Source organism: Ambystoma mexicanum, chromosome 3q, assembly GCF_040938575.1.
Source record: "Ambystoma mexicanum isolate Mex_15411 chromosome 3q, UKY_AmexF1_1, whole genome shotgun sequence".
NCBI lineage: Eukaryota > Metazoa > Chordata > Amphibia > Caudata > Ambystomatidae > Ambystoma > Ambystoma mexicanum.
In genome coordinates, this window is record NC_090926.1 from 991,882,167 (window position 1) to 991,905,128 (window position 22,962).

The following is a 22,962-nucleotide window of genomic DNA, read 5'->3' on the forward strand; positions in this document are numbered from 1 at the left end:
CTCCTTCAGCTCCTTTTCCATCTTGGGCTGTCGGTGAACTGGCGGAAATCCTCCATGACAGTCTCACAGGACCTGAATTTCCTGGGTTTTCGTTGGAACACGATCGACTGCCGAGTGTATCTGACCAGGGACAGAATGGCGGATCTGTTGGCCACGTGTCAGATGTTTGCGCAGTCGGAGAGCATGTCGGTCTGGTGGTTCCAGAGGCTTGTGGGCCTCATGGCCTCGTGTGGACTGGCTCTTCCTCTTGCTCGTCTCAAAATGAGACGGACCCAGATGGCTCTTCGGAGTTCCTGGCGTCAGGCTATGGACCCGGATTCCAAGCGGATAATGATTCCGGATTCCATGAGAGTGGTCCTGGACTGGTGGTCATCTCTCAGCAACCTGTCAGTGGGGGCGGGGTTCCAGGACCCAGCCCCCATGCTGACGATCACGACAGACTCCTCCCTTTTGGGGTGGGGTGCGACGTTAGATCTTTTTCAGGCGTTCAGACCTCTCATTGTCAACAAGGTGGTCCGCATAAGATCGGACAGTGTGGTATCAATGTACTACATAAACAAGCAAGGGGGAACGAAGTCTCCCCCTCTCGTGGACCTGTCCATCCAGATTTGGGAGTGGGCCATGCTTCATGGGGTCTGGCTGCTTGCAGTGCACATCCCGGGCCAGCTGAATGTCACTGCGGATGCCCTCTGCCGGCGGACAGTGGTCAGCTACGAGTGGGAGTTGAAGGCGGAGATCCTCTCATGGATTTTCTCACGTTGGGGGACACCGGAGGTGGACCTCTTTGCCACGGCGGTAAACAAGAAGCTTCCTCAGTACGCCTCCAGAGGGGGGCTGGGAGCCTCCTCTCTGGGGGACAGATTTTGAAGGAACTTTTGGGTTGGTATCACTTAGAACCCCCACGACCTGATTAAATGCAAAAATGTGCAAGTCGGCAGACAAGGCATTCAAAGGAGGAATTGGGGCTGGGTCGGAATGATAGTGGCAGGGATCCAGTCAAGGAAGACCAAGGCCCCTCGCCTCCAGACCAGTTAGGCCTGGGCTTGGAGAGGATCTTCTAACCCTCAGGCTGGAGTGTGTCAAAAGCAGTGACAGAGCTGGCAGCGAACCACATCGAAGTGAGGGCGAGAATGTCAAAGTCAAAGTCTTCGAGAAGGAGGCAGATTTCAGAAACGTGTTTGACAGCAGAGCGAGAATTTTGTTGAGTGGACCTGGTTACAACCGTTAGATGTCTTCCGAGGGGTGGTGCAGGGACGTGGTACACCCATCGGAGGTGGAGAAGGGGCAGAGGGGGTGGCTGTCAAAGGAGTGGTGGGAGAAGGGAGGAAATTGGTGAGAGATGGAAGACATCTATCAAGAAGGAGAAGGTTGGGCTGAAAGCCCTGGGCCACGACAGTGCCATTGTGATAGACATTTAAGCCCGGCAAGAGTACTTCCCATCTGGTGCCTCCATTTATGGGTGACAAGGAGAAAGAAGAGAAGGCGGAGACCGTATGTGGAGTCAATAGGTCCGGGGAGGGAGCGTCAAAGAGGATGTCGGTGACAGTTCCTGGAAGATGCATAGACGAAGGTGTCGGCCATGGGCAGTCCTGGATAGAACAGGAGATCCTTTTCAAACTTTTTCCTTCCAGGCTTCGAGGGGGAGGTAGGATAGGTGATATAGTAGCAGTTAGGGTACATTATTTTATGTCCTGGGATTGTATATCTCTGTTTGACGAACAGGCATGTTGCTTGGACTGCACCTCCTCCTTGCCTGGGTTATAAGTCTTTCATTATGTCTGCTTTGATTTCATGATGTGTGAACGCTGCTGATAGAGCCCCTGTTCTCTAATGGACGTAGGTCAGGCTTTGTTCAGCCAGGCACCGTTTACACTCTTGCACTTTAAACAGTAGTCTTCCGCCTGCAGGGAAGGACTTTGTGTGAGGCTGGCTCCCTTAAGGGGCATCTGGAGAGACCGCCTGATGACTTGCGCCAGTGTTGTGGCAGTGCTCTGATGCCTGTAGAATTGCTGACTGGGATAAAGGCCTCTGTGAAATGCAACCGGTGACGAATCGAGGGAATTTGTCTCCTCTGCTCAAAGGGGAGTCCCCCTCCGGTGAGGCTGGGGGGGGCGGTGGGCGAGCCCACTCCGCAACACTGTCAATAGGGGTCGAGGCAAGTGAGACCACACCTGGAGAGATCCCCCTACCCCTTAGGGGATAAGGACGTCTGTTCCTGTGAGGAACTCCCTAGAAAAAGATGTAGCCCCCCCCCGTACCACGAGGAGAGACTTTGTCAGATTGTGCAGTCATTTGAATGCTGCTATTTTTCTTACCTGTAACTGTACACCTGATATAGCCCCCATACCATGAGGCGAGGCTTCTCCAGATTGTGCATTCGTGATCTACCCTCATTTGTAACTTCATGCTCAGTCTTACTCACTGTGGACTGTACCACTGCTCTTGTATTGTAACTAGCGTCTAGATGCTTCTGGGTTTGGTGCGGTGCTATGAATGTAAAAATGAAATGAATAAGAAACATGATAGCATATATGGGACTGTCAAACCGATCAAATAATGTTAAGTACAAAGACTGGGCTGAAGGAAAAGCTAACAGATGCTATCATCCAGAAGAAAGAGAAACTGTATCTTTAAATAAAATTAACCAATTCACTTTGATGAGTGGATTAAAAGATGAGCATTTGTCAGGTAGAGAGCAAGAAGAGGGATGAGAGGAAAGAGGAGAACGTCTGTTGAAGCTGGGGAGGTCCGCTGAGAACGTGAAGCCGGGAGAAGGCGGAGCCGCAGCACGACATGGAGGCCCGAAGTTGCTGGGAACTAGCACACGGAGCGCTGAGAGACCAGCGTAACTGAGCGCTTGAGAGAAGCTGAGCCAAGTGGGGGTTGAGAGTTGGTGGTGGCGCCACCCCGAGAGAGTCGTGGTGGGCAGCATGTCCTTGCAAAACTCCTGATACGGCTGTAGGGAACAAGTGGCACAGCTCCTCTTTGAAATACGGAGAACCGAGAGGAAGAGTGAACCGGGAAGAAGCCGCAAGCATGCGGCTCCCCTTTGAAATACAGAGAAGCTGAGAGGAAGAGCAAAGACTGCCTATCAAGGACCCCAAGGAGAACGGCTCGACCGTACAGTGGAGGAACGGAACCGAGGCAAGGCCTGTGAGAACCCCAGAGACTTTCCCTGATAATAAAGAAGGTACCGTGGGACATGGGAGGCATGGGAAGCCAACCGATTATCATTATATGAATCAGAAAACTGGTCTCGGTATGAATGAGAAAAACGTGAAAGTAAACTTGATAAATCTGAACTGTGATAACATGAGCAAGAGAATAATAATGTTCCCTAGAAGGGAGGTGAATGAGAGTGAAATATCAATCAAGAATTATCTCAAAGAAAGCGAGAAGAGCTAAGAACCAACATTAACAAATCTGAATACTTGCAATGAGAGAAGGGGAATAATAGAGATACCCGAAAGAGTGAATAATAAAGCATGTATATCTCTACCTTGGGGAGAGAGGGACTCAAATCTTGTGTCAAAAGCAGAAGAATGGGGGGTAAGAATGAGGCACTGAAGGCAAAGGTAGCCTTTATGATAAATAAATCTGAGTCCAGGAGAGACAAGTGCAAAGTAACTCTAGGTGCTTGGTCTTCCACACACTGCAGGTTGTATGCCGCCTTGTGGGCCTCCTGTGGGTAGAAAAATGTTTCAAGCTGGCCGTCTTATATGTGGACCATTTATAGTGATCTTGATCTCCAGCCCGGCAAAGAAGCTGGAGTATACGGGGGAGAATGTGCACTTGACAAATGCCATGTAATTCCCATAATTTTTAATTCCAAATGATGTCATCATTTTATCATAAGACTCTAAACGCTCCCATACTGAATATTTTGCATTCTTGTGGTAGGGAATAATGAAGCTCTTTATGGCCTTGATCTGTCGGATTGGGTCTTTCACCAAACATTTCTTTTGTTTGACAGCCTTCCTTTGCTGCTTTGCCTTCTGACTAAGAGCTGCCACTGTTTGTAGTCTATTCCGTATCCACTAGGTGCTCCCTAGCTCTTTGAGATTGGGACTGCCTCCCTGAGTCACCTGGTCTGGACTTCTCTCTCCGGTGGTGCCGCAAACCCTCAGGGCCATTTCACCTGTAGTCCCCTTTCTGCACAGGAGTGCACTCATTACTTTCATCCCTCCTTCTAGGTAGGCCAGGGAAGTCTCCCCCTCCCCCTGAATTTGCAGAGGTTTTCAAAATGCTCTCCCTATGCCCAGGCTTTGGATTTCTCTTTCTGCAAAGCGGACAAAGTGGTCCCTTTCATAGATTCATTTTCTACCTGTCCAACTCCCTGATCTTTTATCATAGAAGTCTTCATGGTCAGAAGTAATCACTGCAGTATTTTTGATTACCATGGCCGCACTGGCCCTGCCACCTTCCCTTCTGCTTGGTAGAAATGAATATTCATCAATATCTGAAAGGACTGGCCTTCCGGCTCAGTTTGGCTATGCCTGGGTGATTCCAGCTGCCTCATGGTTTCCTGTTCTTGATAAGTGGTATGTGTAAGGTCAGTTGCATTCTGGACACATCAAGTGGTAGTTAACTGACACGAGGTCCCTGGTAGGGAGGGCACCGCTACTTGATCAGAAGACACTTTTCCATTCCTTGACTGATCAGGGTGTTTATATCTCTACATTTCGTTTGCCAATCTCGCACACCTATTTTTCTCGGTCTCTATCTCTTGCTGAGATGCCGAGGCCTGAGTTTTTAATTCTGACACAATGGCTTCATTGGCTTTGAGCATTTTTCTTTGAACCATTAGTCGATCTTTTAACTCTTGATTTATTCAGAATTTGACTTATTTTCGTTTTGTGAGGCCTGCATTGCATGTATATTCTGAACGATTTGCCTTCAAGAGACTAATCTCTTGCGCATTTCTCCATTGCGCTGCCTGTAATAGATCAGCTTCCGCTTGCCTCACACCCTCCTTCAACTCTGCATTTTTTTCGCCTAATGCCAGTCACTTCCTGAGAACCTTACTGTTCGCTTTCTACCGCAACACAATCCTTTCTTTTGCAGTCAGCAAATGTCTACAATTTTTAAATTAAATATCTGATCAAATCAGATTACTTTTGGATTACTTTAGGTACTTTTGTCCTCCATACTCCTCTGATTCTCAGAGGTCAAACCAAAGTGGTACTTCAACAAAATATGAATAACCCACCAAAGACCTAGTGATTTTACACAAAAAGGACGGGCCTGCTATAACATGCCCTCGTCATGAGTCAGAACAACAGGCAAAATCCCGGCTACCAAGCCCCCACTTTGTAACTATATCTATTCAGGACAATCATCAACACGGAAAGGACCTTCTCCCCCCACCAGTTAAAGCGCTAACACCAAATACTGTTATTCCTGTAATATTTAGTTTGCTTAGCCCTGTCAGAACAACATATAATATCACAAAGGCTTTCTCTCTGTGCCACACTAAGCCAAGAAGCAGCCCGGGGTATTGAGATAATAGATATTTTTTATTAACAAATGGTTTTAATAGATCTCTAGAAAACAATTAATTTACACACGCCACCTTCTCTGTGGCATCCAAATCTAAACAAAATATCGGGCACTTTTGTTTTTGCATTTGACACAAATCAGGTTCACTTTTATCTCCTGTCCCGCAAACACCAAATTATTAAATCACACAATGTGTTGCGATATGACGGTACAATCGGGCAAATTGTTATTTGGTTATCAGTTTAGAAAGTTCACAGTCATTTATACATTCAATTTGAACGTGGGCTTAATCTCGCTGCACCCAAAATACATTCATTTGACAACCCACACTTTATTTCGAATCGGCACCTTTTTTCATTCTTTAAACTAAAGCAGTCTCAAACCTTTCTGATACGAGTGTTGTAAGGAACTCATGGTGGCAACAAGTAAGAACGACACAAATGATCACAGTTCAAGGGTATTTATTGAACAATGAATTCTGCATGCAGGTTAGAAAAACGCCTAATCTAAACCTAAATCTAAGATGGGAGCAAGCGTCAACCATCAAATTAAAAATAAGGCAGTCTTAGTGGCGTTGCGTCCAAAAAAATGGACTATAATAAGAAACCTATTGCCAAACCTTCCAACTAATACAAAAAGGGCTGTGAGATAGTACCCAAGAAAAGAAAGAAGTGTTCTCAAATAATACGTCAGGATGCGGTAGCCTGGGTCTCCTTTACCCACGTTTTGAGAATGGGGGAAGGTGGGATCGTAGAGCACAGCACACTCTCGAGCTTTCCCAGCACAAGATGACAGTTCAGCTTTCAGCCCTCAGGGCCGTCGATGGGCAAGTCCCGTTTCACTTCAAAGTCTCTTACCTTCGAGGACCTGATGTCTTCAAAATAATAAAACAAAAGTTCCTTCAACAAATTAAAGTTTGTTTCTTGGTTTCACTTAGGGTGAGATTCTCCACCCTTGGGTCCCCCTCTTCTGGGCACTGATCCCTCGCGAATCTTAGCCTCCCTTGGTTGGATCCACTATGGGTTTTCCTTCTTCACATATCTTAATGTTTTTTTAAACCGTTCCAGCGGACATCCCTCGGCCGGGTTCACTTTTGTCAACACACAGTTTCTGGGGACTTTAGACTTTGACCCTCTTGGGCTTTGTTTCCCTTGTTTCTTCTCATTGCGGTATTCACTTCCCTTTCTTTTCACACAGTTTGTAGATAAGTCTTTTGATTGTACAGGGATTTTGCTTAACCCTCAGTATGACCACTCTGACCTATTTTGGTGGCTCTCCTACGGCCTTCTGGTATCTGTAGTGTCGCTTAGATGGGGATCGACCAGAGTCTTTGAAGTTATCACCCATGTAGTGCCAGTTTCCCTCTGCAGCTGGCCACCCCTATAACACTTTTTACAGTTTTTTCACAGTTCATTGAACTTGGTTCAAACTTGCCACTTTGCGATTCTCACTCAACACAGCCCGGCTCTGATCGACTCACCGGCTGTGATGAACCACTTGGCTTTTCTTCTTCATTGGAGTCAAGGCCGATACCATAGTCGCAAGAGTTTTCCTCGCTCCTGCTTATCAACGTAGGCTTGCCCTTTATACTGTTGACATCTGCTGCAAGACACTTGTGCTATTGTTCGCAGTCCTTAGGCTTTCTTCGACGAAGGTTCTGCGGTCTGGGATGAAAAGGGCAAGGTCACTTCTCTCCTCGCCACCCTCCCAATTCCTGCCGCCTTTCTCTTTCTCTTGAACTGCCACGCCTGATTAGCCGCCTCGTCGTGCTGTCTACCATGCTAGTACTGTGCTCTCAGGCTCCACCTTTTATCCCTGTGGGGAAGGGAAAGAGTCGTCAGGTGGGTGTGATTCTGATTCATTGTCTGACTTTGCCTGACCCTTGTATTGGGACATGTCGGCTAAAAGGCTCTGGTTTTAGTCCGTTGTCCTTTGTGTTGTGCAAAAGTGTTCGTGTTGGAAAAGGGGTGGGGGGTGGCAGTGATTCTGAATGTCCTACGTGAGAGGATGGGGAAAAGCTGTCCAAGGAAGGGGGATATTGCGTCTAACTCGTCGGTGTCCCAATCCCCGAGGATCCCCCATCCAGGTGATCCTCTCTCACTGGTCCACCCCCAGGAACTAGATCCAATACCGATGGCTGTGTCCTAACCACCTGGATGACAGATCCCCGGGGACTAGCTAAAGAGACAACTTCAGGTTTCTCAGTGTCCCTTGCTCACTCTCAGGAGAGTGTATTTCTACCACTGGAGACTCAGACCTGTCTTATTTTGACATGCAGGGTTTGGGACCATGGAATGGATAGGGATTTTCATTTTTTGGACAAAGGCACATTCAAATGAAAGGCAGAGTTTTGGGAAATGGAATAAACTAGACAATTTGTTTTGGGACACAGCACATTCAAATGAACAACCAGGTTTTGGGATTCTCGTTTTGGGAACACTAGCACATCCAAATGAACAGCCGGGTTACCCAATTACATTAAAAACTAACTGTGCACTGGGAGGATCTTTGTCAATTTCAAATTTTGACAAAGCATACCCTGTGATAAAAAGACCCTGTGGGAATTAATTAAATTACATTTTTAGTTAAATAAGCAAAGGATATACCCACTTTTACCCCCCTCCCACTAATGGAAGAGAACCCACTAATGAAAAGGAATGGGTTAAAACAAACAGATTCACCTCACACTTCAATTTAAAATGGATGTGGTGTTTTTCTATAGGGGAATACATTTAGTTACATGTTTTCTCAAATATGGCCAGGGTCTACACAGTTTTGCCCCCCACCCACTATGCAGGAAGGAGATTAAGGCTGGCAGATTCCCCCCACACCTTTGTTGTCATTTGGATCAATCTAATTAGATGCGAGAACTTGGTTATTGGGAACTCGGGAGAAACAGCAGGGCTCATCTTTGGAAAGCACAGATCTGGTCAAAGACTTCTGTCAAGGATAGTCACCAGCACCCAGTCCTCACCTGACTCCTCAAATGTCAGGCCCAGTTAGCTTTTAGGTTTCCCAGTCTCTGCCTCCCATGCAGGCATCTCAATGTAGCTAGCGGTCTCCCTCCAAGATGGTTTTGAGCCCTTTTCTCCTGGCAAGGAGGTTCCCCGGCGGTTTATGGCAGCTCTCCTCCCTTTCCCATAGAGAATTTGAGTTTATATAGTACCTGTGACACACTCCAAATTATGAATATGGGGATGTGCCAAGCCATTTTCCCATGGATTGCATTGGATTGGACATTAATGCTCCTCTTCCCCCAGAAGTCTAGCCTCTGGCAGCCGATAGAGCAAGGGATTTCTGAGATTAGATTATGGATACTGAGCGGAGGTCCGAATTGCATCTGTTCCAAAAGACACGTGAAGTTTCAATTTTGGTACCTGAGAAAGTTACAACATGACCACTTTCTGTAATTTGCAACAAAAAACATTAATATATACATATTCTGATTCAGCTCTTCGTGCCACACTTGTGGGATTAAGTACCCTTCCGGCACCATGTTGCACGGATGAGCTATACATTTTTGCCCTTTATGCAAAAAGTATAATGGTTAGAAATGTGAAACTTTATATTTTGATATCTACTTTAATCATCCATTCCCTTCCCCCATTTTTACACCCCTGACATTTTCAGGGATGCTAGGATCACTTGACTTCGAATGTAGACACAAATGATATCAATCTTGGTGTGCCCCAGTTTAACTGAGATTTTCCTTCCAGATACAGAACCAGGCAGGCACTTGTGATGGGTGAAGCCATTTGACTTTTGCCTAGCAACAAAATGAAATGCATGTTTTCCTGAGAGATCTAAGAGATTCACCAATTGCATCTGAAAGGAAAAACAGAATTTACAATGTGAGATGTATTTTTCATTTATGTGAACCCTCCTATTTATTTTAATCACTGTCAGTCTGCTAAAATTGTTTAATGCAGATCTGAATCATTGTGCTTCTCATGTTTTACCAACGAAGTCTGTTTAGATTGGCAGCTAAACACTTTCCTCCATGTGTTTATTCAATGTTACACAATGCACAGTTCTGTACCTCGCAGTTGCATTTGATTTTTTATCTTCAAAGGGGAACAAAGTGAAGCAGTGTGGTTCATTTGCCATCTAATGTGTGCATTTTAAAATATCAGTGGACACAATCTGGGTTTATTTACACATTCATGGGTTTTCCACAGTTGGGCCAGGCAGCATCCAGCAGCGACCATCATGATCTGGAACATGTGCCCCTGTTCCGGATCCGGCTCTTACTCCATTACTACCCCAAACAGGAGAAGCAATGGCGAGAACTCCCTCTGAATCCCGTCAACCCCCTTTATCCAAGACAAGACCTCCCTCCGGTATGCCTGGACCCTCGAGCAGCCCCACCACATGTGGGTATAATCCCCCTTTTCCCGGTGGCACTTCAAACAGCGTGGCCTGTATCCATCCCTCATTCGGGCAATCATCGCTGTGGGGATAATGCCATCTGTGCTGCAACTTTAGGGCGGGTGTCTATACTGGAGTGAAGTCGTAGAGCGGTTAGCCTTCCTGCATATTTGTACTTGTAGAGTGTACTCAATATCCCTGCCCAGATCCTGTCCCCATTTGATTCTCGATTGGGGTTGGAGGGTCCCCAAGGTTCGCCATGAGGATCCTATTGTACAATCCGGCTATGAGCCCCCTAGATCTCCTCTGTGTGATCAAGAATCTTTCAAAGCTCATCAACTCCCTCCTCAGGTTTGCCCCCCATTGGCCCTCCGTCAGGACCCCTTTCAGTTGCAGGAACCGGAAAGGTGATAGTTTGTGAAGTCCCAGAACCTCCTCCAGCCAGTTCAAACAGATGAATGTATCCCCCTCCCACATCTGCCCTGCCCTGCTTAGACCAGCCTCGTACCAGGACTGGAATGCCAATGGCTCTTCAATCCCGTCCCTCAAAGGGGGGCCCAGATACAGCTCAAGGGTTATGGCCACGTTGTGAGCCACCTATTGTCCCCGCCCTCCCTCCATATGGACCACAGGACCTCCAAGATCGGGTAATGCAGCAGGGATACGAGCTCTAGGGACTCGTAGCCATTCCTCTAGTGTGACCGGGACCAGTATTTCGTTGTCCATCGCCACCCATTGCTTATTTGAGAGTGGGTCGAAGTGATCCAATAGGACCCGGAGTTGGGTCACCTTGTTATACGTTGCCAGGTTTGGGACCCCTACTCACCCCTCCTCCTTCGGTAAGATCAGTGTCTTGTAGGCAACCCAGTGTCTGTCCCAAAGAAATCTCAGCATAGCCACCTTCACCTCAGCAAAGAATGACGTGGGTATCCCTATGGGCAATATTTGAAATAAGAACAGGAATTTGGAGAGCACCACCATTTTTATGCAATTTAAGCGTGCAATCCATGACAGCCCCGATTTCGACCTTCTCTCCAAATCCTGCTTTATGGTGGTTGACCACAGGGGGAGGAAATTCCCAGGAAAAAGATCCTGAAAACGGTGTGTCACCTGAATCCCAAGGTAGCGAAAGGTGTCTTCCTCTACCTTAAACGGTAACCCCGCAATGTACTCCTTTTCCCCCCTCTGTCATTTCCCCCCACCGGGTACACCACTGACTTACCCAGATTGACATTAAGCCTCAGTAGCCTCCCCTATTGCTATAAAGTTTTCAGAAAGGGTGGAACCGAGTGAGACGGTCTAGCTATAAAGAGCAGGGCGTCATCAGCAAACAACCTAATCTTGCAGTCAACCAGCCCCCCACCTTGACCCCACTAATCCCTTGGCTATCGCTGACCGTCGCTTCCCTTGGCTCCATAACAAGTGCATGGATCAATGGGGAGTTTGGGCACCCCTGGAGTGTGCCCTGCTGTAGGAGGAAGATCTGTGACTCTATCCCATTGACCACCACCTTGGGCGTCGGCTTTGAGTATAGGCCTGTCATCCAGCCGGTCCATCTTGGGCCCATCCCTAGGGCTGCAAAGACCTCCCTCATAAAAGCCCAGCTCACCTGATCAAACGCCTTTTCGGCATCGAGGGCCAGCAACAGTGCCCCTCTTCCATCACCACCGGGGCGTTGAGGACGTGAAGCATTTTTCGCATGTTATCCTCTCCCTGCATATGGAGAACGAAGCCTGCCTGGTCGGGGTGGATCAGTCGGGGAAGGCAGGATTCCAAGCGTGATGCAAGAATTCTGGCGAAGATCTTGGTGTCAACTTTAAGGAGGGAAATAGGCCTGTATGATGCACAGTTAGTTAGATCCTTCCTTGGTTTCGTGATGATCGCTATTAGGGCCTCTAGAAACGTTGAGGGTATTGTGCCTTCCCCCACTATGGGGTTAAAAAGTTAAGCAAGAGGTGTCGCCAGTGGGACTTGATATTGTTTATAAAAATCAGTCGTGAATCCATCGTCCCCCGGGGCTTTCCCCGTTTTCAGTCTTTGAATGGCTCCCAGCACCTCTTACCGGTTTATCTCGCCCTCTAGGGCCTCACCTTCTGCCCTTGTAATCTTAGGGAGGCATTGTTCAGCCAGGTATTGCCAGACTTCTCTCAGGTCCTGCTCCAGCGGTTTGGCATATCCTATACCCGCGAAGCAGGTTGCAATATCTTCGACCCCCTTCATGACATGTCCCCCAGTGTCCCGCACGCCTTTTATTCTCCTTTCCACCCTGTGGCCCGCCCCTAACCCTGTTTGCCAGGGGGGTCCCCACCATGTCCCCCCTTTCATAGCATCTCTGTCAAGTGAACCTCATCTTCTTGACCACTTCCCCTATCAGCACAGTGTGGAGTTCCTGCCTCTTATCCCTCATCTCGCCCAGGGGCCCCTCCCTATCTGCATCTCGCTGGGTCAGCTGGGACCGCAGCATTCTCAGTTCTTCTCAGAGCCTGTTTTCGATTAGCCCCCTTTCTCTCTTTTTGCGAGAGCCCTCAGCAGTACGTAGCCCACTGAAAATGGCTTTGGCTGCCTCCCAGACTGCTGCCATGGCTGTCTCCCCATTATCGTTGGTTTCAAAATATGCCCGTATCTCCTTCCCCTGGAAGTCCTTGAAAACCTGGTCCCTCAGCAAGGTGACATTGCACCTCCATCTAAAACCTTAGTAGGTTTCAGGGAGCTACCAGGTCGCCCTCACCAGCTCGTGGTCCGACCATGTAATCACCTTCACCCTGGCGCCCTTACTTCCCCTCCCGTTCTCTTGGGATCAGGAGGCAGTCTATCCTCGTGTATGTCTGATGTGGTGGTGAGAAAAATATTTAGCCCCTCCCCCCCCGGGCCCAGTTGTACCCAATAGTGATCTCGTAGTAGGTCCTGAAATGCTAGGTTGTCCTTGGTCGCAACTTTAGTACCCGCTCCCTTTGCTGACCACCAGTCCAGAGCAGGACCTGATACCAGGTTAAAGTCCTGACCCAGAATCGTTGCACCTTCTGCCCAGCCATCCATCATCTTAAATACCTGGTTCAGAAACACCAACTGGCCCACATTAGGTGCGTACAGGGTGGCAAGCGTAATCTGTGTCCCCTCATGCGTTCCTTTTATACACAGGAATCGTTCCCCAAATCCCATCTTAACCTGTATCCCCGTTAGTCGAAAGAACTTACTTCCTACCAATCTCCTTGCTCTTTATTGCTGATTCTGCCCCTTGCCTATAGTGGGCCTCCTGTAGAAAAAGAATCGCCAATTTCTGCTTACGGAACATATTGATGGTTAGGGATTGCTTGTTCTGGGGGTTCAATCCCTTCACATTCAGCGTGCCTACTATTACCACAGCCATATCCCTTCTTCACCCTTCGTTGGTTGCCCCTTGTGTTTTATTTGGAGTACCTGTCCTTTGTTGCTCTTGAACCTCGCTGATTGAGGGGCACTTCCTTGTTCTCCCCCCCTCTTCCCCTTGCTCTCCTAGCCTCCCCCTTCCCACCCTTCTCTATCCCAGTTTTGAGGAATTCGACCACGTGCCCTAGCCATGTTGGGTGAGTCTGTCAAGCCATCAGGGGTGCGTCCCCTGCCTTGAGAACCGTGTCTGCCAGCCCCTCTGACCCTTCTGTCTCCCAGTGGCCCAGAGGGAGTCCCTACCCGTCCTTTCTTCAACCATTAAAACTAATTCTCCCAAATACCTCTACCCTTCCAACCCACAACTCGCTTTCAGTAACCAAAACATCTAACCGCTCGAACAATAGCCATGCCAGATCTCTCAACCATCCATGTCAGCTCCAATGAAGCCACGGTGGGGAAACCAGGGTACAGTCCTGGAGAGAAGGGGTTTCAGAGATGAGAAGAAACGTTTCCCTGGCCTGTCTCAAGTGTCATCGTTATATTGTGGGGGGGGGGGGTGTTCAGCTTCTGGAACTTCCGGGTCCCCTTCGCTTTCCTTGCACCGCTTCTGGGCCCCGGGGGCCCTGGTTAGGATCCGGTCCCAGTCCGCTAAGCTCTGAGGTGGATTCCTCCCGGCGGCCCACCAGATCATCCGTGATGTGCTGTATCTCTTCCTCCACCACCAGGTGGTGCCGCTCCCCCCATTTGAACACCAGTGCAAAGGGGTAGACCCAGCAGTACCTCAACCCCTTCTCTTGGAGCCATCTGGTGAGAGCCCCACATCGTTTACGCCTCAGCAATGTATGGGCCGAGAGGGCTTGAAAAATAGTCGCCTTTTGAATCACTGTATTCCACCTCCTTCATGTGTTTCACTTTTTCAAGGATTCTCATTTTGTCCCCATATAAATGTAAGCGGGGGTCCAGAGTCCCCGTTCGGGGTTTGGTTGCTGTATCTCGTGAGTGTCCCTTCTCCTACCAGATTTCCTGGGATGGATCGGCCACCCCGTCCTCTCTGGCGCCTCCAGGCTGCATATCGCACACTTCCGGGGTTTGTTGGGATCGGTCCTCCCTGGTTACAAGTAGATATTGATGTCCCTAGATGGGTGGGGCTCCCCTCCTTGCCTGGTGTTCACCTCGGGGCTAGGCCTCACTGTTGATCCTGGTGGATATCAAACCACCATCCAGTCTGATACTGGGGGGCCTCTTGGGACCCAGCCAGCTCCTCCTCACCTGCCAGGTGACTTCCCTGTATTGGAGCCCCCGCTTTCTCTCTGCCTTAATCCTTCTGCATACAGTGGCACATGGAGGGGTAGAGGGAGGCCCAGCCACTTACTGTGTTTGCAGCGTTCTGTTTCCTCCCCACTGCTATACTCCACTGGCCTCATCGCAGTCTGCACTGCCCCACAGCAGGCTCAGGGCTCCAGAGCAACGTTGGTGAGGACCTCTGCTCCGTGGAAGTCTAGATCAGATTGTGGGCTGCTTGTCTCCTTTGTCCTGGCGTCGCCTCCCAGGGTGTAATTCGCCACTTGATACTGGCTATAGGTGTGCCCTTCCATGTCGGCTCCCGCAGTGTTGGTGGGGGCCTCTGTCCCAGGGGAGACCGGACCAGAATGCTGTCTATGTGTCTCTTCTCGGCCCGTGTGTCACCTCCCAGGACGTAGCTCTCCTGGTGGTGCTGGCTGCAAGCGCAAACTTCCCGTGGATGCACACGTTGGCTCCCCGCCAGTGGGGAGTGTTCAGAGCATGGCTGCTCCATTACCGACCCGCTACAGCTTCTATGCTGGTCGGCACGTTCTCTGTGTCCCTGTGGCCTCCAGATGGAAGCCTGCCGTGAGCACCCCTCGCTCTTCGTCCTCAACGTCGCCCTTCTCGGGCAGCCTTCACAGCGCGGTTCCTTTCCGCCTGGGCCTGGTGCCGTGATTATCCTCCTCAGGCTGGGGAAGTAGGGGCAGCCACCCTTCAACTTTTTGATCCCTCAGAAGCACTGACGCTTCCTACACCTGTGGAGCCTAACAGGCAGGGTGTCGGGTGTAGAGACGTGCAACTTCTTCTCTTTCTCTGCAAGGCAGGGGACGGAGCTCAGCACTCAGGCAGCCATCTTCCCTGCGCTCCCTGGTGGCCTCCCATGCTCCTGGTTTTAATTGTAAAACGGCACACTGAGCATTTACTAGGCCCTTGGCTACGTGAAGGTTTTAGGCCTAGTATGTCAATTTCTCTTTCAATGTGCCTTTTCCATCAGACCACCATTTTTCGCATTCTGGCAAGTCTGGCGTTTCTGTTCATTTTCCTGTGGCTTTCATTAGTCCCCACAAGAGGTAACATTTATGGGAAAGCCCTTGCATTAAAACTAGAGTTATGGATCACGCAAACCAACCCTATCAGTCACTTGCAAGCACGATTCTCCAAGAAATTTGTACCAAAAACCAGGTGTTATAGTTCCTAAGATCTCATGTAAGCTCCATAGAGACTCCTAGCAGACTCACTAGCTCCCATCACCGAAGCTCTGTCCCTTCAACTACCTGGACAAGGACGTCTCTTCATGCACAAACATTCTAACATTCATCCAACATTCTCTCATGAGGTGACATTGGGTCACACACGCACACCATGCCTCCACCAACCAGAAGAATGAAATGTAATGCATGATATAACACCAGGCATTAACAATTTTACTATTAATGAATAAGTATGCAACTTGCAGGTATGTGCGTTATATCTATTTTTTTATCGATGTGAAAGTAGCTTTGAATGGGATACCAAGGCAAGTACTGTGGAGTAACCTGAAGCAAAAGGAAAATGCTCTCCCCGCCTACCAAATACTTTGAGGAGTGTTTCGAATGAGGGGTGAATTTACTAAGCCTTTCAGGGTCGAAATTGAAGTTAGACAAGTGTGCATACTAGTCTCAACCCTTTTTAATCTCTTCTTTCATGGAGCAACAAAGGAGCTCCCGGTCTTGACTGCAGATGCCCCAACGATAGGTGGCAAGAAGTTGGGGTTAATATTGTCTGCTTATGACATCGTGCTACTTTTAACATACTCCTATGAGTGTGAAAAAAATAAATGACCTCTTTATTGAATATTGTGAAAAAAATTGTTTGGTAAATACTTCTAATAAAACCAAGGTCATGTCCTGCGGGAAAACCACTAGAATCAGAAACCACATCCATTTAAAATTTGGAGGGTAAAAGATTGACTAAGTAACTGCATTTTGAGTAAGGCTGCAGTGGCAGATCTAAATGCCCTCGTTGGTTCATAGCACTGGAGTTTGTTCTGGATGAAATTTAGCCTCTTCTCCTAGATGGCATGTTGAGCTATACATGTTGGAAGGCAAAGATCTGATCTGAAGTCGAGGTGGTCTTGCAGAGATACTTGCACAAGCATTAAACCTCTACACCATTTTTTTTTATGATTTCTGAGTTAGGTATCAACATTATCTTGAAGTCAGTGCCAAAAACTAGAGAATTAATATGTTTTGGCATGAAGGTCAATTTTGTTTTTAATGAACCCCCAAAAATTGCCTGAAATCCTAACTTTGTTTAGGTACATCGTAGAAACAGTCATCATGTCTATACATTATGTGATTTGTTTTTTTTTCTTCTCTCTGTGCTCCCCCTCATCCCCTGACTTCTCAGGTGAATATGGATGCAGTCTCTGTGTCAAATTCCATATAACAATATTCTTTGTTTTGAATGTTTAGAGCTAGTTTCACCCTCATTAATTATTCGGCTGGGGCCTCCCTCTGGAACAGCCCTCCTGCCTCCCTGAAACTTGAGGACCATCATCTCCGGTTCCGGAAGCACCTCAAAACCCTTCTCTTTGCTTCTGCCTTTTCTCATCCTCTCCCCTGCTGACCTCCTGGCTGAAACTGAATCTACACTGGCTACCTGGCCACCCTCTGTTCTCTGGGCCAGGTCCCTCCCCCGCCAGTCACACACACACCAGCACTGCCTGCCTGGCAACCCCCGCAGTTGGGGACTGTTTCTGTTTCCCTACAGTCCCACTACCAGTACTTGACACCTGATGTCTGCACTTACCTTTGCACTTGCCACCTGTCAGCCGTTACTGTTACTTATTGTTATTATTCTATGCCCATGTACTGCACTGACCCTTCCCCCGCACTTTCCTCCTTCCCCCATCCCATGCACTTGCGCGATCTGAATGACACCTGGCCTAGTAGGATAGTTGCCTGTCCTCCCTTTGTTCCCCCTCCCTTGCCTCGTCGCACCTTGAAACACTTGTGTATAGGCGCGTTATAAATGCCACATCATATCATATGCACATTTCAAACTACGTCAACTCACACTTTTAACGTGTCATATATTATCATCAAGATACAACAGTAATGAGCAACTACATTTGAGGCCTCCAAATTGTCATCTAACACAGTTTCATGCACTGCTCATATATTTAAAAAAATAAATATATTTCTGCAATCTCCTGTGATGCATTTTGCTTCTGGTGTCTTCCCTTTCTGTCTTTAAAATACCTTTAAAAAACCTGACTGCCCAGTTTCAGAATATCTCCATGTGTAACGTATTCTTATTATAAATACATCAACAATGTTTAAGCCAGTAAGTATTCCCTTCACTGAAATGTTAGCAAAAATCCTAGAAAACTGCGTATACAGCCAAATCCTGGAAAGAATGGAGGCCAATAATGTTTTAGATCACACACACGTGAAGGATTCAAGCCGATGAGAGTAACAGTGCCCGCATTCGTATATATGTGGGTCACCCTCAAAATCCATGCAGACAGTAAGACTACCTTAGCCCTCATACTCCTTTTATCTCAGAGGCTTTTGACACCTCCCAGCAATATGTTTAAACTGCATGTATCGCCTACAAAGCAGTCTCTAATGGAACTCCAACATACTTGGCGGCTAAACTACACACCTCTGAAGGCTCTTGCACCTGATGTAGTAAACACATCAAAAGGTTGGCGTCGAAGCTAGCATGTAAAGTGAAGACTTTTTCAAGCATTCCTTCACCTACCACACCCAAACAAACAGGAACTCAATCCCCTTAGAGGCTCGAAACTCCCCCCACTATCCTTCAGTTCCACAAAACACTAAAGTGTCTCTTCCCGAAATATCAATATACTAACAATCCCACTCTCCCTCCACCAGCAGTAATGCACTACTACATAAAATCACAAACCCAATGCTGGCCCACTCCCGTTGTGAAACACTTTGCAGCTCTCAAGCTTGTTTTGCACTAAAACAAATCAATGACAGATCCTTTATATGAAGACTGAAAGAAATTGGATTACAGAACACAATGCTACAATAGATAGTCTTTGCTAGTGGATTGAGCAGAAATCACCAGACTTCCCCCTTACAGTTCCAACTCCCGTAAAATAACCTTTGGAGTTCTGACAAGGATGAAATCAATCAACCCTCCTTTCTAACAACTATATGCCCTCCCATTTATGTTGCTCATAAAAAAAAAAACGATGGGTAGACCTGCTACAACTAAGTATACGACACACAAGTACTCTTCAAAATGATCAGTAACAGTGAGACCAACACCGTGTCAGGACCAAAGCCAGTACATTGTCTTTCTGGCATAAGTGGCAGAGAAGACATCCATACGGCATATTAGGGGATCCAAGCTGGCCGCAAGTTGGTACTCTATTTTATCCCAAGATGGCACCTGGAACTAGGAAGGCTCACTATCGTGACTCTTATTTACCAAAGGCTAACAGTCAGGCAAGCGCGTTGCTTCTACCTTTTTAGAGTACTGACGCTCGGCTGTTTGCTTCCTTCGAGCTGCTGATTCATTATTGTAAGTCCTCGTTCTGCCGTGCCTCCCAGCACTTGCTTCCCGTGCCTCTCTGCACTCTCCTCCTTTCTTTCAAATCTTTTGTATTGTGCCCTGTTGTCCTCTCCAGTCTGCTTCCCCCTTTTCGCCCCGTCTCCTTCTCATTCTAAACTCTCCCCTTCACTACGGCTACTTACTGTTCCACGTGGCTGCCGCATCTTTTGGACGCTGATCTCTCTGCGGCTGTCACTGCCACCCGCGGCCGCCAAATTTCATGTGGACTTCATTCTGTACCGCGGCTGTCTTCTGCCACCCGCGTCCTCCGCAGGTTCATTGCAATGCATACTTACCACAGCGGCCCTCTACCATCGGTGGCCATCACACAGGCTGAACTACCTTTGGATTATTCAATTCTCATTTCGCCCTTGTGGAAAAAACAACATCCGAAGTAAGAACTACCTACAAAGAAATTGGGACCGTTTTCCTTCATTGGGGTTTTTCCCTATGCTGGGGCTTGGCCTTTCCTGTTTCCTTTGTCGCCCTTGTTGCTGCAGGGCTCGTAGGAAGTAGTGAGGGACAGTTCTGCCACAACATCATTCAACGCAATGACCTGTCTACACAAAACCACAGGTCAGTTTTCATACTTCTACAAGTGGGTTGTAATACACCTTCCTCATAAACTGCCTCGCACAGGTGAACAAATGGATGAGGGCAAGCATAGGTTTCGACACACTCTGATTTGGACTTATGGAAATAGACTTTCCTTAGTTTCTTTAGGTAGGGAAATCCCCACATAGCGATAGAGCAAGTTAGGCATTACACCCAACCGATACTTAATAAAGATTGTACTGTTGAATTCTCAATCTGTTGCCTGTCATCTCTTGATACCATGCCTGACTGTCACACGCCTGCCGCTTGCGGAAGCCCTGGATGAACCAACATGTCACAATGCCTACCCCTGGGGACCCAGACCACGTCCAGCAACCCCGGAAGCAGGCATCAAGTTATCCTAAGCAAGCCCAACAACCCCTGCTAGGGGCTATTTGGGTCCAGTGCTGGCGCCTATGGCGCCAGGCTCATATGGAGAGTCAGTCCTGGCGCCATAGGCACCAGGCTCATAGATTAAATCTTACCTGATGCAGACCATGCTGCAAACATACCTGATGCAGGCCATGGTGCAAGAGCTCGAAGCCAAAAGAGGCTTGGAAGGGACTACTTTACTTGGCGACTATTTTTTACTCAGGCGGGGCTGGGGAGGAATACTTACCTGGGACTACTTTGGAGGCTATTTAAACCACACCCGAAGAGCAGCACACGCTTCGCGATATTCTGCATCCAGCAGCGTAATGCTCACCGTGCCTGCAAGTCTGCATCCAGCCTTCTGCCAGGCCCGCCTCGAGTTTGGAGCTCCTAGAAAAAGGGAGAACGAAGAAGAAACGGTTAGAACAAGAGCAATACCTTTAATCCTTACCTGAATTCCCGATCCATCGCACCTTCGAGCTGGAAGAAAAAAGTTGTTTTATGCGCGTCGCCTCGCCTGCTGCAGCTCCGCGCTGAACTCACCGGCCTTCGCAGCATCTTCACATTTCACTGCATCCTCCTGCATGTTCCCGCCGCACTCCGGCACCTAAGGAGAAGACAAGAACAGCAAGGTGAGCTAAGGGAATACACAGAGGAATATTAGTTACCCCACCATAGACTTACCTGATTTTACCACCGGGGGTACTATTCCTCTTCACGGTTCGGCGCAGCTTCCACTGCATCCTAGCCGAACCCCAGCCCCTAAGGGGAAACAAAAGGACAGCAAGGTGAAACAAAGGGACTAACAAGGGGAACCCTCCTCACCACAATAAACGTACCTGATTTTATCGCTGGATGTATTATTCCCCAAGACTTCATACTGTCTCTCAGCGCCCGAATAAGGGAGAAAGCAACAGGTTACATATTGACTTTATTTTATCGAACTGTGTTGGAAAATACAAATCCTTACCAGAATACTACCGGTTGCCACGAGGAACTCTTTGTTAGGGTCAAGCTGCAACTGCAAGGAATCGGACAAGAGTGAAAGTCAGGCATTTGAACTCTTACGAACTTTATACTTACGGCGTCTTGCCGGGACTCTCAGAGTCAATATTGTTCTGGAACTCACCAATTCCTTCGGGCCAGTGAAGCAACTGGTTATCAACGCGCACCTGCGCTCAATGCAGGATGGAGAGCTCATCTTTTCAAATCATCAGGTGAGACTATAAGAGGGGACATCAAAGGCGATCTGTGGGGAGAACAGTGGGGGTGGGGGGATTTACGCTCAACTCCACGGGTGGTTAATTCCCCTTCTCCATTTGCAGAAGAATATTCCTACGGGCCAGCAAACGAAGCTAGGTGGGCCAGCCCAGTTCGTCATCTTGGCCCTAGGCGTCACATTGGTGGAGACCGCAGCTGTCCAGTTCCGATCGATGCCTCTGTGGGAGCCAGGTGAGCGTAACACAACGCCATTGATGTAGCACACCAGGTTCCGCTGCTACGTGCATCTGCGGTCTAGTTGTCAGCTGTCATGGCCGCCGCCGGGCTTCTCTTTGCCACTACGGTTCCTGAGCACTGTGTGTTGCAACCCTTCAGACCGCTCCGTTCCTTTGGGGTCAGACGCTGTTTTCTCCTTGGCTGTGCCTGCAGCTCGCCGTCTTCTGCGTTCTTCCATGAGTCTCCTTTTCTCTTCTTTTCGCATCTTTTCACGCTTGCTCCTGCTTACCTGGGTCTCATCTCTACACCTGCTCTGTTTCTCTCCTTGGCGGCTCCTCCGAGCTCTGCCCCTCTCGGCTCCTGTCCGCTCAGCTCTTTCTTTTCGGCATCTCCTTGGTGCGCTACTCCTCTCGGCTCCCGTCTTCTGCGAGCCGTTCGTTCCTCTTTCTCTTTGCTTTCCGGTCACTCTACCTCCGACTGGCCTATCTCTTCTCCCGGATCATTTTGGACCACGATAGGGCTTCCGGAGTGGCAAGTCAGCACCGTAGCCCTTACTGGCCGCCCTTCCTGCCATCAGCAGCACTCCTACTCGGGCTTGCTGGACCAATTCTTCCCTGTGGTCCTCATATTACTGGAAGCTAACGTTCTTGTCGGTGGATCCTAAGAATCCACTCTACTAATTCTGTGGAGTGTTCTACACTTGCTGAGGAGGTCCTCGTCTGTGACACTGGACTGTCGGTGGGCATTCTTCATCTTTTTTCGGCCAACAGGCTTTTTCCTCTTATTGGCTTCCTCGGGAAGGGGTCCCTAGCTGGCCTCTTTGGTAAAAGGCGGCATAGTGGCTTCTTTTTGAGGGAGGCCATATCTCTTGAGGAAAAAGCAGAACACTCTCAGAAAGAAAGGAGGCAAGAATCTTCAGAGCAGTTCAGAAGAATCGGGTGAGGAGGAGGGGGAAGTTTCTGAATTGATTGACGATCAGGAGGATTCTGACACTCTTACAGTATCCAGCATTAATCAGTGGCCAGGAGCTACCACTGCATGACAAGGCAAATCTAACTGCTACAGAAGCTGCAACATATAATTTTGTCCAATATGTATGACCCCTTATTCTTTAAAGGTTGCATAGATGTGTCCCAATGTTTATTTAATGATTACCACAAACGCACAGTTAAATTCACATAGGTGAGTTTTTTTCTGCATCAGATAGCCTGAGGAGCCAAAGGTAGCTCTTGGATGCTGTTGGTTTCAAGCTAACCAGGCTTACAACTCTCCTCAATTTTGAACCCTGCATAATTGGACAGGGTTTCAGGGATTCACCCTCTGGCCCCCGACACTGTGCCACAAGCTGTCACTGAGTATAAAAGAGCTTGAAGACCTAGCTTGCTTTTCCATCCTGGGCTTCTGTAATCTACCAGAGTGTCAAATGTTGCTTCATCAAATGAAAGATCCCTGAACGTTGCTTTCTCTTGCAGT

General features: G+C 48.3%; 1 protein-coding gene across 1 annotated transcript in view; it reads left to right on the plus strand.

Moving 5' to 3' along the window:
• Positions 1-22,962, plus strand: part of FAAP100 (FA core complex associated protein 100) — a 673,738-nt gene that overhangs the window by 68,039 nt on the left and 582,737 nt on the right. The window lies entirely within an intron of this gene.